General features: G+C 32.4%; 1 protein-coding gene across 5 annotated transcripts in view; it reads left to right on the top strand.

The window, feature by feature from the left end:
• LOC143048125 (putative N-acetylated-alpha-linked acidic dipeptidase) overlaps positions 1-12,735 on the top strand; it is a 64,904-nt gene that overhangs the window by 12,898 nt on the left and 39,271 nt on the right. Inside the window, exon 1 of one of the 5 annotated variants that reach the window (XM_076221614.1) lies at positions 2,239-2,257. The exons of 3 other annotated variants lie outside the window; for them this stretch is intronic. The gene's annotated coding sequence lies outside the window, so the exon portion shown is untranslated. Of the gene's footprint in view, positions 1-2,238; positions 2,258-4,798; positions 4,909-12,735 lie in introns of those variants that run through there. One more of the 5 variants, XM_076221613.1, reaches the window with a different exon arrangement.

The following is a 12,735-nucleotide window of genomic DNA, read 5'->3' as shown; positions in this document are numbered from 1 at the left end:
TGGAAGCCATTGTAGGGATGACGCGCTGCCAATTTTGCTCTCGGAAACCGATAAATTTATCCACATTGCACCATTACGATCCTTATATGTCAGTTGTCTTTTGAAAGACAAATGTATCAACTAGATAATGATCATCAGTTAATGATCTTGTCTGCATTTATTCAACTTAAAACTATTGTCTGATCGGTTGTCAGGTGGAATTTTCGAAAATTCATAAACATTTAAAAAAAATTCTAATTAAATATTTCGTGGAAGGGCAGACTAGATTTTTTTAGTGGTTGAAGACTATAAACCCAAGTTTTCACACACAAAAAATTATAATTTTTCGAAGATATGCATTTTCATCATCCAACTTGAAAGACTGTCGTTAAGTACTTTCAGTAACAAAATATCTATTCGAACACACCTTCTCTGTTTTTGTGATTCATTAGATAGGTATTTCACTTGACCCATATATTTCATCTTTTAGAACTATTTTTTATAATATAAAGTCAACCTGTAGCTTTGCTATATAAAGATGATAGAATCTGAAGCGAGACGATGTATGAAATATTCTTGCTTTGTACGATATCAAGACAAAATATTCAACTCAAACACGCCCTAACATAAAAAGGTGCACTCGATTTTCTCTTTTCGATACAATTGTTACCCATTTTTTGGAATTTTTTCTTGAGTCACATAATGGAAGGGCAGACACGAAAATTACTGAACTAATAGATTGATATGTTTTCCGTCCGTGGTAAATTTTTAAAAAAATCGGAGGTTATGCATTTTCTACATCCAACTTGAAAGATACCCATGTCGTCGACATGATATCTAATTGTTCTGCTTAACTATGTAATAAATAAATTGAAAACTTATGCAAATGGTGTTTTTAAAATAAAACACTATGTAATTGAGAAGAAAATTGTAATTTTGTTTGTTTCTATTAACTTTTAAAATTTTTGTTACTATAGTAAACATTACAGTAAGCATTTATCGCCTTCTCTAACAAAGAGCTTCGATTCTTTTGTTCTATTTCAAACGGGTTTTCGACTGCTTGTTTCTTGTAATAACACTTAAAAATTTAAGAGTTTAATAGTTTGATAAGGCCTACAGTCAAAACTAGGCGTTTCCAAGTTATAATCAACTATTTCAAAAATGTAGTGTCGGATCCAGGGTGCGGGGAGTTCCGCGGGCTGGATCCCCCTTAATCCAGGGTTGGAGCCCTTTTAAGAATGACTGAATCCGCCCCTGCAATTTAATTATCATGATGATTTGAATTTGTATACATAAAAAGGAGAAATATTAAAATTGTTAAAACAAATTTTCAATGATAAGTCTGGCGGCCAAGATGCTGTTATAAATGAATACATTTGTTTGATTCAAATACTTGCAATCTTAAATTACATTTGGACCTCAAACCAAAACCAAAATAAGTTTATTCTTTGTGTCTTGTTTTCCTGCAACTAGAACACAAAAAATAGCGTCGCAGAGATTCTGTAAAACGAACAATGTCCATTCCTTGTCACTACTTGTGATATCATGTTGAATTATAAGTTTTAGTTTTTTCGAGAAAAAAAATGAAATAAGTTTAGATTTTAAGTAATTTTATTTAGATTCGGCAACGCAAGCCCGAGAGAGCTTTTGACCAACTTTAAAAACTCATACAAAAGTAACATAACGAAAACAATAATAACAACATGCATAACATACTTATACAATTTGACAATCTGTGAAAGACTTGGTGTATTAACATGTTTAAGCAAATTTTAGGTATGATTAAAGTGTATCTACTAAAAAATCATGTGTAAATATAATCAATGTACTTCATGCGTTCATTATGAAATGTATTAAGTGTCCATACAAAAACTTTTATATTCTTTTTTTGGAAATTGGCATTAAGTTTAATATTGTTTTTGGTGACAATTGAAAGACAACAAATGGAAGTTTTTAACGACCTTGACTGGCTATACAGACCTTGCACGGTCGGCTACAATTTGCTATTTTTGCGTTCAAATAACAGGATTTTCCAAGGCGCTACTCATTGATTATATTTGACATGGTTTTATTTAATTTAAGAACGAACAAATTGATACAGGGGAAACACTAATTAACTTGTTGACCTCAGACTATAATGGTCTACTTCTCATTAATGATATACAATTAGCTGTGGGTGAAACATGAGACTGGTTTCCTACACTAACCTGGACAGTATAGAGTAGAGCCAAAATCATGTTTTTGTAGTTAATCGTGCTTATGTGCAGTAGTCATTAAGGTAAGGTCTTTGATATTGTTTTTAAGTAAAAACAGTTTTTCCTGTACTTGATTTGTACCCTATGGACCCCATCGTTAATTTACAATAATTAAAATTATTTAAACAAAATTACTGCAAAAATGTTCTAACAAAAAGATAATTCAAATTTTTGTAATGTATCATGAATGATTTTCAAAGCTGTATTTTAATTCTTTTTGAATTCCCTTCTTAAATATGACTTAGAAGATAAAACGATAAGCATTATGTATTCCCCGTTTTATGTAACATTCAAATGTTGAACTGATAATGTAAAATGGTGGGAAAATTTAAAATTTTGAATTTCCTTCCACGTTTTATGTACACAACATTTATCTTCTAGGTGCTAACGTTCTAATTACGTCAGTATATTTGTAACTAACTTGTCTTGACCAAGTCAGGAATATGACATGTATTACCCATTCGTTTGATGTGTTTGAGATTTAGATTTTTCCATTTGATTAGGGACTTTCGTTGTTGAATTTAACTTGGAGTTCAGTATTTTTGTGATTTTACTTTTTAATTAATTGAAATAAGTCACGACATTTGTGTGTCACTGATGATAGACGATTAAGTTTTACTTATTGCAATTGAAATCAAATCTGCACACAAGTTGGTTTCTATCATCTTTAGTCAGGAATGATAATTTTGAGTAACGCAATAATATAATATTTTATAAAGGACTTTTCATTAATCAATATTTAACGTTTGCTAGTAAGTAAGTAAGTAAATTTTATTTAGAGTCGGCATATATATACATAATAACAAGCAAAACATGAGCTCTGGTGAGCACTTTAACCGACTATTTTTCATAAGTCATAAGAAACCTTAAATAAAAAAAAAATAATGCATACGTTTTTTTATAACTCAATGGATAGTTTTCATTATAAAACTTATGTACATATACTTTTTTCTGAAGAAAATTCTTTAATTTATTCATATTTAGAATATGCATTGGTTCAAGAATTTGAAGAACATTATTTTTTACCGGTCACCCGTTTCTTATGACTTTAACTGACGAACGATAACCCTATTTTTTTTATATTTCGGAATTATTACATATCAAACGGATCGGAAATGGCGGCCATTCTGAATTTGGAACGAACATTTCTTTTAACACCAAGAGCAGCAATTAAGCAAGTAAAGAATTCATATTTCGTACGCGTACTTTCTTTCATGTATATTTTCAATATATTCTTTATTGTTTGAAAATATATTTCCAAAGAATGTGTACACTTGTATTTCACAGAAATGTGTATTCACTTGTTATGACTAAGTTATATATATATGACGTCTTGAAACCTACAAAATTCTTTAACGGTGAGCAATTGTAGAATTTATGGTCGTCCTTATTAAACATAAACGATTTGGTCTCCGAAGGTGTATGTACAACCCCTTGGTAATATAATTTACCATATATATTGCCTAATGATCAGGTTCATTATTCAGTGCATTCTTTGGGCCCTTTGTAGCTGGTTGTTCGGTGTGAGCCAAGGCTCCGTGTTGAGGCCGTACTTTGACCTGTAATGGTTTACTTTTACAAATTGTGTTTTTGATGGAGAGTTGTCTCATTTGCACTCATATCACACCCTCTTGTATCTATATACATATATCAGGGACTTTCTATGCTAACTGGAAGTACAGAGTACTATAGACTGTCCCTGCATAAATGTATACACATATACAAGACATGAAAATCAAGTTTAACCGCCTTTTCCTACTCATTCGCGATCATTTGTCTCGACATACCATACAAACATTAGCCTTTCAAAAAGGGCTAAGTCGACTCTTAGCTGATGAAAATGGAAAGTGCTCTCGCTTTGTAGATTTATTCATTTACTAGAATAGCCACGTGCATCAATCAACAAATTTTACCACACACGTGAGGTCACACGTTATGAAGTAGTATATATCGTTTAACATTGTTGTTTACGAAACTCCAGAAGATTCGACTATTTATAGATAAAAGTTACCTGTGTACCAATATCATGAATATGCATGATTAATGACCAGGCAAAATCTAATTGCTAAAATAGAGAGGACAAATCCGATACTCTACGGGATTGAAGGACATTTACTAGGTTTGGATTGTCCTAACCAATCAATAAACTTTGATTTTTCACGTCTCGTAATATCTTCCAATCAGGTATCAAGAAAAATTCACGCACTGACTGTCCATCGTTCAATTCTTAATATCGACTCCTAGGAGTCGATAACTAGGAGTCGATAATGACGTCTGCGACAGGGGAGTCACGTGATCACTTGTTATAATTTCCCGACAAAAAATACGACTAATGTCAAGTTTGAAACTAAATATGTATACAAAGGACTAACACTTCAAAATATCGATGATCTAGTTTTGATATTAAGTGATTTTTAACTTGTATATAGTACGGTCACGACGTTTCCTTCTTCGTCCTTGTGTTTACAAACGTTGTTTTTGTATATGACTATTCAGTAAGAAACACATTTCCTGTCAACATTTTAAAATGAAACACTTATTAATCATTAACTAGTAAACATTTTACCAGAATAATGTGACAACATATAACTAGAAAACAAGGAATATAAATTTCTAAATATCCCATATGTAATAGAATTTCATCCTTATATAATATATGGCGAGTATATCTAAGGTAAGTTCATGGTTTTTTGTTTAGTAGTGTCCTTATAAAACAGACTCACGATAAAGGTTTTATCCCTGAATGTGCCAATCAGTTTTCTTGGTCAAAATGCAGTTTCACTTTTGTTGTTTGCTAAAAATACAAAGATTCCGAATTGATTTCCGATATGAAGCTTGTTCACTCAATATTCTAGTCGGCAAGGTCACTATTATACCCCCGCTGTTACGGAGGGGACATTAAGTTTTACTGTTGTCCGTCTGACCTACCAAACGACCGTACGTCCCAAAATTTGGTTTCGTTCTTTAACCCTAGTTTGCCTGAACCAAATGCTATGAAACTTGAACACGATGAACATTTCTTTCTTAACATAACTTTTTTGTGAAATTGTAAATTTTGCTGTGACTGTTAGTTAAGTTTCCGCAGTTATTGTAATTTTAAAATTGGGTAAAAATGATGTTGTGTAATTAATTATATTATTAGGTCTGATCGTATTCGAGTTGCTTTCGTATTAAAGAAATTTAAACAATACGACTCAATACTGATTGGAATGGTAGGGGATACACGCGTCGGAACATAGGAAAGACGACCACAAATAAGTATTTTTTCATGTGGTTTATGTAAATAAGTTAGTATTTTGTTAATTTCAATAATCTAGTACTAATCAAATGCTGATTTGAAACCATAATTACACATTTCTTACACTTATCTGTATATAACTGTCCAACTTGAAATAAACCTGCACTTGCCTTTTGTCTTACGTAAAAAGAAAATGCATTTATTACATGTTGCATTGAATTTTTAGAATTTGATCTTATCTACATATTAATAAAGAAAGATGAAAAATATGTACGCAATCTTATCGGTTTCAGCTAACTACTTGGTATATATGTAAACCTCAGATCTGTGTACGACCTCAAATCTGTGTCCGTTTTTCAAATCTATGCCCCATCGTGACGTCAATTAAGAGATAACTGTATTGTATTTGAAGCTTTAAGGACGTCCATCGGTAGTTTTACTGTCGCAAATTTAGTTTACCTGGCGACGCGGAGCGGAGACAGGTAAACGGGTATTTGCGACAGTAAAACTACCGATGGACGTCCGCAAAAGCTTCAAATACAATACAGTTATCTCTATTCTAATGCAAAACAAGTTCACAATTAAATTTCAATCATTATTTCAGTGTAAAATCTTCATTAAAGAAAATTCCGCGAAAAGATGTTATCTTCTTTGGTCCCTACACTAGGTGACGTCATAGGTATGCTTCCGGCGTCAAACATAAACACCGGGCGTTTTCTGGCTTCTGTGCCGCTTCAGAATGTAATAAAGTTTGAAAAAAAGAAGATTTTTAGGTGCAACATGTGAGTTGTTTTGCTTATTATTGTAGAAATTACATGTCAATACATTCAGCAATTCAAAATGTCGGCTTCCTTAGTTACAGACAAGGAGATAGAGAATTGTACGCTAACTGTCATCCAATCAGAATCCTTGATACAAAATAATTGCATTAGAATCGCTAATCTATGTCCGTAAAAAATGATTCTACCTCAAATCTGTGTCCGATTTTTAATCGCGACGTCATTCGCAAATCTGTGTCCGTGATAAGAAAGATAAGGTCTCAAATCTGTGTTATGTTTTAAATTTTTTTGCAATTTGTTTCGCCATGCGCAAATTTATGCCCGTCTAATAAGTTCGGCTTTATAGGTTTTTATACGCCCGTCGTCTTTTAGACGGGACGTATAGTATGGTATACCGTTGTCCGTCCGTCCGTCCGTCCGTCCGTCCGTCCGTCGTCCACACTTCGGACAATAACTCAAAAACGCTTTCACCAATTTCCATGAAACTTAAGTGAATTGTTTATATCTATTGACGTAAGCTCCCTTTCGTTCTTTTTTAATTTCAGATTTTAATTTTTGGATTTATGGGGCTTTATTCATAAAAAAGGGGGGATTTTCAACACTTCGGACAATAACTCAAAAAGGCTTTCACCAATGTCCATGAAACTTTGGTGAATTGTTTATATCTATTGATGTAAGCTCCCTTTCAATTTTTATAAATTTCAGATTTTAAGTTTTGGATTTATGGGGCTTTATTCATAAAAAAAAGGGGGATTTTCAACACTTCGGACAATAACTCAAAAAGGCTTTCACCAATGTCCATGAAACTTTGGTGAATTGTTTATATCTATTGATGTAAGCTCCCTTTCAATTTTGATAAATTTCAGATTTTAAGTTTTGGATTTATGGGGCTTTATTCATAAAAAAGGGGGATTTTCAACACTTCGGACAATAACTCAAAAAGGCTTTCACCAATGTCCATGAAACTTTGGTGAATTGTTTATATCTATTGATGTAAGCTCCCTTTCAATTTTTATAAATTTCAGATTTTAAGTTTTGGATTTATGGGGCTTTAATCATAAAAAAAAGGGGGATTTTCAACACTTCGGACAATAACTCAAAAAGGCTTTCACCAATGTCCATGAAACTTTGGTGAATTGTTTATATCTATTGATGTAAGCTCCCTTTCAATTTTTATAAATTTCAGATTTTACCTTTCCGTGTTATGAATTTTTATGCTTAAAAAAGGGGGGATTTTCCAATTTTGGGACAATAACTAACACTTTCACAAAATTTTATGCAACTTTAATAAATTGTTTATATCTATTGACATAAGCTCCCTTTCCATTTTTATAAATTTTAGATTTTACGTTTTCTAAGGTAATGAATTTTTATACTTTAAAAAGGGGGATTTTATGAAAATTTGGTGAATATATTAATGTAACATCCCTTTTGATTTGTATATATATTTCTAGTTGATCATATAAATTCATTTAAAGCATAAAAGACAAGTTAAAAGAGCAACGGGCGTATCATGCGCTAAAGCGCAGCCCTTTATTTATTTTATTAAGTACTTTCCCATAATTCAATATTAAGTTGGTATGTGTTATCCATGTATGTGCAAGAGCCGAAGTATAGTATACGTTTAAGAAAATCCAGCTAAATTATTTAGCTGGTATTTATGATATTGTTTCAAGTACAGTCGTATATGCTTTTGTTTTATTAAGTCTTTTTTCATGTGTGTGGCTAAAATCTTTACATATGATGCGTGTGTTATTATTGTATATAAAAAAGAAGATGTGGTATGTATGCCGTCTTTAAGAATGAAACCACAAAACCATATTAATTTTACTCAAAAAGACAGTAAAGAACGAATATTTGTTTGCAACTTCAACTTACTTCGTTTTGTCTTTGAATTTGTTCATATCGTGTTTCATTGACATTTATACCACTTTATCTATGTTTTTTCTTGAATACTAGTATCAAAAAATCATTTTAAATTGCTAAAAATAAAACGTTTTTTATATTTTTAATTGAAATATTTGTGGATCACAAAAGAACATATTTCAATTGTTTGGTCTTAGCTGATATCTATTTAGTTTAAATGTAAAACTTGTAATAATGTCTTTAATAACGAAAATATTTCCCCGAGAAGAATCATTCTTTATGTTTTGGCATATCCCTTCTCTCCAGAAACTAGATGTCAACACCGCAGTCCCTTTGTTCATGGCTGGATTTGTTTTGAATTGTAAATATTCCACAATAGTAGGAGTAAAGATATCCTGATAATTGTCAGAAAACATTTCAAGAGGATAAATCTCTATAGTTGACGTTTTTGAAAATATTCCATCAGTCCACTATTCATAACAGATTTTCCTCCAGTTTTAAAGACAAATTTTTGAAAAATTTCCCATCAGTCCACTATTCATAACAGATTTTCCTCCAGTTTTAAAGACAAATCATAAAGCAATTTTAAATCATGTGTGGTCATAGTTAAAATGTTAACCTTGCTTTTGTCATATAAACCACTTGTACTATGTTTGTTCGGTGTGAGTTAATGCTCCGTGTTGAAGGCCGTACTTACACCTGTTATTGTTAACTTTTCATTGTTTACTTGATGACGTTTTGTTATGTTTTACGTCGATGAAAGGAAATAGATTTGAGCCAAAAATGGCCATAGATTTGAGTAGATAAAGGACATAGATGTGAGACAATACAGGACATAGATTTGAGACAATAAAGGACATAGATTTGGAACGTCTATGACGCAATATTAAAAAGGACATAGTGTTGCGGAAAGGACATAGATTTGAGGCCGGACATAGATTTGAGGCTTACATATATATATAAAAAAACTTTTTTCATGGTCTCTTATTAGATTTTTTTTATATGTCTTCTTCCTGAATGTGCATTGAAAATTTGACACTGTTTGTTCAGGAATGAAATAATCAAGATAAATATACTACTTACAGTATAAGGACGGATGGGTATCATTGTCAGATAACTTTATCAGTCTTAACAAGTTTTAAGTTATATAATAAATAACTATACAAGTACTTTTCATAGTGACTGTAGATAACTGACAAACTATCAGTACAATTACATTGTTTTAAGAGCTTACTTGACTAATGGATAACCCCAGTCGACCTACTTTAAAGAGCACTCCATTTAAAAAAAGCAGTGAATTTACTCTCTGAATAAGCATGAAATATTCAACACTGGATTTAAACAAATCTATTATTAAGGTCTTTCCTTTTTCAAAAGGGAAAGACCTTACTGTATTTCTTCTGTTTATTATTATTATTATTATTCTTCCGCCAAACTTTGACGAAGTTAGCAGCCTTAACCGTAAGACGTGTCGCTTTCATGTTCACACTTTGTATCGGTGTCATGAATATCTATCTGGAACTCACCCTGTTAGTCGAAATATTTTGTCGGTTCGGAGTAATTCCTCCGAAACCCAAAAACCTTGTTATCGTTCCAACACCGTAACCGTAATAGGTAGAAAAAAACCGAAGGGTGAAATTTGTTCAGGACCAGACCCCGGTTCTTCGTTACATTTGGATCGAAAAGATTCAACGACTCATTGGTAGGGTTATGCCCCTCTGAAAATTAACCGGTGTCGGTTGGCCACCAAAACTCAGAAACCGTAAGTCGTAGACACCTAGGATCTTCACCATTCATCATCAATTCATGTATCTTTGAAAAATACCTCAAGGTCAAATTTGTATGTTGACCTTGACCTTTGACCTAACACCTTGTTATGGGATAATCTCAGAAACCATTATACTTACAGAAGTTTTAAATAGTGGAAAATGTTTGGGTCATTATGGCGCAACTTTGTTACATTTTGACCGAAGAGATTTGACCTTTCTGTAAGGGGCATAACCCCTGATTTAGGTTTCTGAAAAGACAAAATCAGCTTTTACTATATAACCAAAGGTCCTAGACCCGTGGGGTCTTCACCAATGACATTGGGGACGAATGACCTTGACAAAGGTCACAAGGTCAAAGGTCAAGGTCATGTCCCAGATAGCGAATTATGTGTTTTTGACCTTATTTTAAGCATTTTGAGTGTGTTTTAAGTGTTTTTAAGGTTGACCTTGACCTTTGACCTTTCAACTTTTTAGTCGATATCTCAAAAACGGTTAATCTTACAGAAATAGTAAACAGTGAAAAATGTTAAGGTGACTGAGGCACAACTTTTTTACATTTTGACCGAAAGGATTTGACATATTCTTAAGGGGCATAACCGCCGTTAACGGTTTCTGAAAAGGTAAAATTAGCTTTAACTCTTGAACGAAAAGTCCTAGACCCATGGGGTCTTTTACAATGACATTGTGGACCAATGACCTTCACAAAGGTCACAAGGTCAAAAGTCAAGGTCATGTCCAAATTATCGAATTTATTGTTTTTGTCATTTTTTAGCGGTTTTATGTGTGTTTGAGAGCTTTTCAATGCATTCTACGCCTATTGGAACATGTACTTTACATTTCGAAAAGGAAAGACCTCTCAATTGTTCAAGAACAATTGACATTTTAATTTTTGTTATGTTTTCTATTCATGTTAACAAATAATCAGTTTTACAGGACAAACACGTCCAAGATCAATCTGATAAGGTTAGGTATGCGGAACAATTTTTTTTCTGAATCGAGTTGAAAATATTGTTTAGTTTTGCATTCTGAGGCCCCTCTGTACAATAGATCAGTATTGTTTGGTATAACGAATTAAATGTAAAGATACGGAAAAACGCTGCATGGCTAGGTTCATAGTTTGAGATAGCTCATGATAATGTTTTTTTCAAAGATCTAAATAATGTCGGCTTTGTAATCTATGATATTGATTAGTGAAATAACAAACGTCACAAGAGAAGTACCAATACAATGAGTAGAAACAAAGTACTGTAAAACTCTATAATGCACGTACTAGAGATATGAAATCACCAGCCAAAGCACACCAATGATGAACCATGCAGTATGGCTTACAGTTACAGAACCAAAGTTCAAAGTACTTCAGTAAAGTACATGTAGCTAAGGTTATCGTTACCCCATCACACTCCAATATTGTACTACACTATGTGCTTTGATCATTTCTGACAATGTGCTGTCCATGATCATCGTTTACATAAACTGAGATAAACTTTATGATAAATAAACCCTTTATATAAAAAAAATAAAATAAAATCACACGTTATGTTCATGCGTCCAAATGATGTTATCTAAACGACATGCAAATTCCGGTTTAATTTTAGACCGAAATGTGATATTGTTAAAAAAAAATATATCACTAGGTTTGCACGAGGCCAACATTTAAAGATTAGTATATCAAAAGAGCTTGTAAGCAGTTCAGTAAATCCCAGTCTGACTTGCCTTTGAGTGATACAGTTCTAGTTCTAAACTATTTTAACAAAAACAAAATCATATTTACTATTAACAAGGTATTAAATAAAACTGGAAATCAACATCAAGTTTAGAAAACCTGCATTACTTCTTACAGCTAAATTTCATGATTTTAGTTAAATCCTTTTTTAATTTGATGTTTCTATCATATTTTTCTTCTTAGTTGATTTCTTCATATTCAACCTATTTATTATTATTTAAAGACATGTTGTACATTATAACTTACCTTAAGAAATAGATTTCAAAAACTTGATAGTATGACTAAACCTTTTCATGTTATGCAATCATGAAAACTTGGGAACGTTAGTTGCCTTTGTCCATGCATGCATGGCGTAAGCTTAGTTCCAAAGTTTTCATGATTGCATAACATGAAAAGGTTAAGTCATACTATCAAGTTTTTGAAATCTATTTCTTAAAATCTTCAAAATACTAAGAATGTTCTTTCCCAAGAAAATATGATCTAAGCAGTATTTTGAGAGAAAAAACTTTTGATGTTTAAGGTTCCCAATGCTCTTCAACTTTGTATTTATTTTGCCCTTTTGATCATATTCGTGTGAGCGTCACTGATGAGTCTTTTGTAGAAGAAACGCGCGTCGGACGTGCAAAATGTAAATCGTGGCATCTTTGAAGAGTTTACTTCAAACAAGCTCGTTATCCAACATGTATTAGTCTTATAAACGTATGATACTCATGTCAGTCAATTTCAACAGGTCGCAGTTTACGTGATACTATCTAAGATTTTATTTAACCTGAAATACACGAGAGGAATTAAATTTAGTAAAGCAGATGGGAGGTGATGTCATAGGAAGCTGATTACATTAACGATGTTTTCACGATTTTTAAAGAAGTAAAGGTATGACTGATAACCTCAATAATCCGGAAAGACGGAAGTGCTAAAAATGTTGAAGTTATCTTTGATCACAAGATTTATTTATAAATCAAGTTTTTTGCACTATGTATCTTTCCTGAACTTTACATAGATTACCTTAGATGTATTTGGCAGTGGAATTTTGGATCCTAAATGCTCTTCAACTTTGTACTTGTTTGGCTTTATAAATATTTTGATATGAGCGTCACTGATGAGTCTTATGTAGACGAAACGCGCG

This window comes from Mytilus galloprovincialis, chromosome 10 (genome assembly GCF_965363235.1).
Source record: "Mytilus galloprovincialis chromosome 10, xbMytGall1.hap1.1, whole genome shotgun sequence".
NCBI classification, from domain to species: domain Eukaryota; kingdom Metazoa; phylum Mollusca; class Bivalvia; order Mytilida; family Mytilidae; genus Mytilus; species Mytilus galloprovincialis.
The sequence above is the reverse complement of the archived record's forward strand: the minus strand, read 5'-3'. Positions and strand labels throughout refer to the sequence as shown.